This window comes from Cicer arietinum, chromosome 1 (genome assembly GCF_000331145.2).
Source record: "Cicer arietinum cultivar CDC Frontier isolate Library 1 chromosome 1, Cicar.CDCFrontier_v2.0, whole genome shotgun sequence".
In the NCBI taxonomy this organism is placed as follows: domain Eukaryota; kingdom Viridiplantae; phylum Streptophyta; class Magnoliopsida; order Fabales; family Fabaceae; genus Cicer; species Cicer arietinum.
The window spans coordinates 44,025,413-44,033,347 of NC_021160.2; positions in this window are offsets into that span (position 1 = coordinate 44,025,413).

Below are 7,935 nucleotides of genomic sequence, written 5' to 3' on the forward strand. Positions count from 1 at the left end.
CCTCCTTCAACACAATAACAACAACTTCATCACCCACAAACTCTCATGAGCCAAAATCAACTCTCTTCCTCAATCGATCGTCTCAGCAGAGGTAATTTTTGCTAACTTATCTTTCTTGTTACTAATTGTACAACGTTATGCTGAAATTTAAAAATTAACTATTGTGTTGTTTGCTTTTGAGAAAATTTTTCTATCATGTTGGCTTTATTAAGTTGATATTGAATAAAATGCATGACCAATTACTCTTTTAGTATTGTTTGTTAAATGAAGTATTCCTTTGTTTTCAATCGGTGCACCTAATTTTAAGGTTATGTTGTTGGTGGTGGAAGCTTCATTAAATCCAGCTAAGAAAAACTCTTCTTGTTGAGATTTGGGGGTGATAGGGTTGTTGTTGTGTTGAAGGAAAAGGAGTCTCGGTGATTTGCATGGGGTGGTTGGTGGGTTCACAACGATGTAGTTTCTAGTACCCATTCTCACAAATATTTGGTGGGACCAAAACATACTGACAATGTTAGAGTTTTCTTAACAGAAGTTGGATCGAAAAATATTTTAAAATTAAATTATATATGCAAGGATGTAAACCAAACAAAGAACTTACAAAAAAAAAAAAAAATATAATTACAAATATCTAATACATATTTAAACCATTTAATTATTACACCTTTACTGCAAATCCATGTCACAAACATGTTAAAAAAACACATACTAGTCGTGGCTCTCTATGATCAAAAACGGTAAAGTAAGATATTATATTTCTACTTTCATTTTATTATATATACAATCAAAGAACCACGTGCAAGATGCATTAATTCAACAAAAGGACAAAAATTAAAAAGAAATTTCACTTCATGTATTTCCAATTTTTAGCTATTTCAATTTGTTTTACAATCATAGAAAACACAACATCCCTAAAATGATTTGTTTTCATGAAGACTAATTCTTAATTGGAAACAAACTTCTTGATTTAAATAGAAGTTAGGGCCCCATATATTAACTCTATAAAATAGATAATAGTTCTGAATCTAGTTTAAATACAATTATTTATACAGTATGGTTCATCATATTTTAGGGAGATTAAAATATCATAGATGAAAAATCTTAAATTTCACAACAAAGCTCTGATATCATCTTAATAATTAGTGGTTACTATAATTTATTTTATACCAATAAATTAAAATGTTATGAACACATAAAATTCTTACACGCCTGCTATTTTTGTTTTCATTCAGATCTTTGAGTTCTATGTTTGAATCGATTTCTGATGTTTTTTTGCTTTAATAACTCTTTTGCACGTGTTTTAGAAAATTTAACTTAAGTTTTATGAAATTCAAAATTCTTCCACCCCATGAGATTTTGGATGTGTTTCAAAAAATTCAATTTAAATTTGTCGGAACACAAAATTATCCCACCACACGAGATTTTAAATGTATTATAATTTAAATTTTTGGAAACATAAATTCTATTGAGCCAGTTTTTTTGAATTTTTCCGTTTTATTTCTTATGATAAAAGATAATTTAGATAATTTATATAGATTTGTAGGGTAAAGACATGTGCAGATCTTCTTAGAGGTTAAGAATGGTCAAAATCACTGTAAAAATTTCTTATTTTATAAAGATAAATACACACAATAATAATTATGTTTTATACTTACTAAGAGTTGTGTGAAACTATAGTTCCTTGGTTTGAGTAAGCTAATTAGCAATTTTTTTATTTATCTTTTATCTATGGTAAATAATGTTAGTTTATTTGTCAAAAAAGATATTACTTAGATTGAAACCCAATCATTTTAATTACACTATATGAGATTTTGGATGTGTTTCAAAAAATTCAATTTAAATTTATCGGAACACAAAATTATCCCACCACACGAGATTTCAAATGTACTATAATTTAAATTTTTTGAAACATAAATTCTATTGAGCCAAAAATTTTGAATTTTTTCGTTTCATTTATTATGATAAAAGATAATTTAGATAGATTTGTAGGGTAAAGACATGTGCGGATTTTCTTAGAGGCTAAGAATGGTCAAAATCACCCTAAAGTTTTCTTGTTTTATAAAGATAGATACACACACATTAATATTTATATTTATGTTTTATACTTACTAAGAGTTGTGTGAACCGTAGTTCCTTAGTTTGAGTAAGCTAAATAGCAACAAAAAAAACTTATGATAAATAATGGTAGTTTATTTATTTAGATTGAAACCCAATTATTTTAATTACACTAAGACTTTGTTTGGTAAAATTAAGCTATAAGCTAATTAATAGTTGAAAAATTGACTAATAGTTGAAAAACTAGCTAATAACTGATGACTTATAGCTGAAAAGTTAATTAATTGAAATTAAAGTGTTTGATAAATTTGGCTTTTAATAATATAAAATAACATAAAAGACATAATTATTTAATTTAAAATAACAAAAAAATGTGACATTTTTGTCCAATCTTCTACCTATTGTTTTAGTCGATCTATTTTTTATTTTATTTTGTGTATTCAATCCATTTTCATACTTCACTTTATTTTTTATGTTTTTTTTTCTTCTCCATGTAGTTACATTTATTCTTATGTTTTCTTCTTTTCCATGTTGTTAGTTAGTTGATGTTATCTTATAACTTACACCTTTCTCTCTGACTTCTGTTCCTCCCAATGTGATTGTCCAGTTCACCTGATACGTCTCTCATGTTTACTCCTTTCTTCATCATACTATATTTCTCTCGTTAATGACTTTTATGGTAGAAAATCCAAATAATATAACAAAAATTTGTAATAAAAAAAACCCATGGAATTTATTTATTTATTTTGGTACATCAGTTACTTTTTTTTTATTACTATATAAAGATAAATTTGAATAGTTCTCTAAAAATTTAACAAACCTTATGTGTATAAATAGTAATATGATGAAAGATTTTATGAGTTATTTTGGCAAAAAATTAAAGAAATTGAGTTCACCCCTATTCATATATACTTTTGTCAATTTTGTGATATGTGAGATTTTTGTCATACATAAAGTTAATTTTTTTGGCAAAGATTTAAAGAATTGATGTATTATGCAAAAGTAATAGTATCACTTTGAACAAAAAAAAAAAAAAACAGAAATACTAAAGGGAGTAGATGCATAGTAAATTAGTGGGACGGATACGTTTTATATATAAAAAATAATAAAAATAAATTAATGAGATTATAAATAGAAGAAAGTGTAAAATGCTATAAATTTAAACGCTACTTGAAATAGCGTCTTAAAATAAGCTATAAATTTGTAAGAAAAACTTATTTACCAAACACATTTCATTTAATCCAATAAATATATAAATTAATTTAATAAGTCATAAATTAGTTTATTGACGTTATCGAATAGTGCATAAGTTTAAAATACCACTACACCTACACAACATATATATAATGTCATTGAGATAGTTTTTAATATATATAGTCTATTTAATATATACTGAAAATCAATCAGAACTATTATACCATTTATAATATTTAATTTTTGCCACTATTTTAAACATCACGTTAATAATTGATTGTATAAAAAATTTCACACCGTCATAACACAAAAATTAAACTATTTAATATCTACCCCTCAAATTTTGTAGAGGGATAATTTGTGAGATATACAGTAAAGTTTTCCATAAAATAAAGCAAAAAGCAAACAAGGAAAAAAATTGCGCAACGCAATTAAGTGTCCCAAAATCTGGCTCTGGTTGATTAAATGTTGATCTCTAGTTTCTTAGTTGTAAATCAAACAAGATAGTGCTCTATTTAAAAAAGTAATAATTTTATTTATGAAAAGAAAATTTAGTCCAAAAATCAAAAGTATTTATCAAATTACATCTAATTAATTAGGTTGCCAATACTACCTACCTAGTTTAAAGATAAATTTTTATCAATGATACATACATATTTCTAATTTTTCTAAACTCATTCATTAATTTTCTTTTTATTTCTCTTTTCTTATCATATCATCAACCTATTACATATATTACATCACTCTCTTTACATTCTTTACTTCTTAATTTCTCAAGATGTATGCATTAAAATAGACGTATATCAAACATTTTTGTATTTTTACTTACCATTATATTCATAAATACAACTCAATTAGTAGGTGTAAGAACATTAATATACAATGGTCTAACTTCAAATATATAATTTTTTTTTTTTATTCTTAAGGTGTGTGAATACAACTAAAGTATTTTTAAATAATAAATTATTTAGAGTTCCATTTGATTCCCCATAAAAGGAAGAAGTACAACATTCTCAAATGGACTATCCGTTTGTTAGGCGTATAGATAATAAAGGGATACTAATCTTGAGACAATATTATGGCATGTAGCGAAAAGTTGAACAAATTATCATGGGTAGACAAACAAAGAGAGAAACGGGTAAATCACTTGTAAACATAGTCAAACAAGGTTTAGAATTCGATTACTTTTTCAGAATATCCTAGACAAATGGGATCTCTCTTGAGATGTGCTATGTTTGTTCTTTCATATATACTCGACACTATTGGTTTTCCCTTCAACTTTTCAATGATTTCTGGTACCAATAAATTTCTTGAAGACAAATTAATGTGACTCCCACTCCACTATTTCTTGTTATTATATATACTGTCTCCAACTTTACTAACCTTTATTGACAATTTGGCTTAAACTTCATTCTAGTTGAACTTGATGTTGTTAATCAAACGACAACTCGATGCAATGACCAACTTGTTAGTAGACACAAGTAAACATGATTCGAAGAGGACTTCGTACAGAGATCAGAGTAATCTAGATGCGACACAAGACGGTGGTAAAATATCTTCAATGAGGGTGTTTTATTTATAAGCATTCAAACGCTCAAGTCAGTAAGAGTTTTAAGTGAATGTGAAGTAGGAATGTAATGCGTGTGCATTTCTCCTAAGTGCAGGTTCTTATGAGAATTAGAGGAAATTATTTTAGTCTATTGTACAATCTCTATTGTGATTAACAATTAACAAATCATCATTTGATCTTGATCAGATTGTGATTGACTGCCAAAGAGTGGGACACACATGCCTTGATGGGTTCATCACGTGCTAGTGGATCCATGAGATGGAGTCTAGAGTGGTTAGGGTTTTATTTTAAACTGACATATTCAATTTATCTTTTAAATTTAAATATTTTTAGAATCAATTCAGTTATGACTTATGACATTCAATAATTCGTGAAATTTTTTAGAAATGTAAAATTTGGTCTCAAGTTAGAGAATACTTTGAGAAAAGAACTACAAAGATTTTTAAGGATATCGAATTTGAGAAGAGATATGATCAAAGAACAAAATTGAGAGTGGAAGAATTGATTTTAAATCAATTCATATAGTTTCTATTAATATGGATAAAAAGGAATCGTCATGAAGATATTATTGTTCTTTATCCCAATCAAGTTAAGAAATTGATTCATGGATATCAAACTCAACACCTTAAAGAATTAGAGTATCAAGTGTCATAATAGATTGACCAGTAAAAGAGAAATTTTATTCAATATTATTGAAATACTATGTTCAAATAACCTTCAAATAACCTTGATGCCCATCACTTGTTATAGCATTTTTTTTAAATAGAAATCAATATTATAACTTTGGAGCTATTGAAATACTTATCACGAGGGTGTTTCTTAATGTAAACATTAATGAATGAATGAAATAATATGATGCAATTGAATAAAACTTTATGTGAATAGACATAAAGTATATGGTTTACAAAATAATAAAATTCATATTTAAGTTTAACAATTTGTGTCATTAGAAATACCACAAACTCTCAATGTGATTAATTTATTCGGCTTTGAGATGATAACTATTATGGCGAATTCTGGTATTATTACAAGGTCAATGAGAAAAGGTTTATATGTCTAGTGTAATATGTATGTTACATTTTATTTAGTCAATAGTGATATAGAGTAGTTACACAAAATCGCAAAATCTCTTACAGAGATTTAGAGAGAAATTTTTTTAGAACACTTAATTTGTATTAGGCATTTGGATGACAGAAAAAACACTTCAAGCTAGGTATTCATGATGGAAATTGATATTGTTTTTTGGAGTTCAAAGAAACAATCATTTATGACTCTATCAACCACTAAAATAGAGTTCGTAGCATTTGCTTCATGTTGTTTGATAAAAAATGAGTTTAGAGAAACTTGATCACACTCACAAGCCAACTATGATGTTTTGGGATAATAGTTCACAATTAAATTGTCTAAGAACCCAATTTTGCACGACCGAAGTAAACATATTGATGTAAGATTTCATTTTCTAAGGAATTGATGACCGATGAAATCATTGAGACAAAACACTGCAACACCGAAGATATCATATTGCAGATATAATGACAAAACTTGTAAAGAGGATTGTTTTTCAAAGGATGTGTGAGACTAGGGTTGTTCAAGCTAGATATAGTAAGTTGAAGTTTTAGAAGTTGAACTTCAATTTAAGGGAGTGTACGTTGGACCTATTGGACTTTAAAAAATAGATTTGAGTGTGTGTTGTTGTTTAGGATGCTTAACGTCTCAATTGTTTAGTTGGTAGTTAGATTTATTTTGCTACATCAGTTTCAATGATATAAATAGTTTGTAACAATTTTTTGTCAATGAACTATATGATCAATTCATCAAGATTGTGATTATCTTTGTTATTTATAATGCCTATTTTGTGGTCAATAGAGGTTAGGACATCACATGGTGAGTGTGTTTGAATAATGTTTTTATATCTAAAGTTCAATTATGTTTTTATATCTTATGATTATTTATAAAAGAATTGGTATAACCATTGTAACTTTACATAAAAGGGTAGTTATCCATCAAAGTTTGAAAATGAAGGGGAGGAATATCATATTTGACATAATTGTCATCCAAAATCATTTGAGAGATACATTTAAGAACATCATCCCAACCTTATGAGGATAGACTTCGAAAGATAATGATGTTCTCCCTTGTTATTATCATTATATATGATATATTAAATTAATGCAACTATAAATTCAGGACTAATTATAACATCATATTTGAATATAAATTATGTTTGATGTGAGGTGGAATATATTCTAGTGTGTGCCATTAGAGCACTTTCACATTATATTTGATTTTATATACAAGACTAGTATAAAGAAAAGTTAGACAAACGTTTGAGCATAGGCGTAATTTTCTTTCATATAATCATGCAAATGTATCATATTTCAAAAGTTTTATAGTTCTTCACTCTTTTTAGTATGGGTTTTTTACGGTTACATTCACAAATTAAATATATTATTTTTTAAATTAATAAATTAACTACTATTTTTATAAATCAAAGAGTAATTTATCGATTTTTATATTTTATGAAAGATCATTTTATAAAAGAATATCTTTCATCATGTTTTTTCTTTTTACCGCATCATTTTATTATTTATAAATATTATATTAATTTATTTATATTTAATAATAAAAAATATTTAATATTCATTATTATAAAAAATAAAAATTTTAAAAATAAAAATTTATTTTACTGACAGACTCGATAAATAATATTTAAATATTATAATTTGAATGATAAAGAATAATTAAAAAATACTTATTTAATTATGAATTTAAAAATCAATTATATATTGATCCATGTCGAATTGTAGAATGTAGGGTGAAAATTTGCTTTATCACTATTATTAAGCCTTTTGGACAATTTTCAGACGGGCCTACCTACCGCAAATGTTAGGGGGATTTTGGAGATTCCTTAGGCATGGAGGACGAATTGTACTATGTAGCATAAAGATGTTGACTAGGATCTGTTTTAGATCTTGTAATAAAGACACACTTGAATAATTGAATCCCATTACTTTATCATCAAAAAGGAGATAATTAGGCTTACTAATTCGGTTGGTCCTACGTAAGAAAACTACTTGTAAAAACAATTTGGAGTTTTAGTTTAGGTGAACACTCTTCCC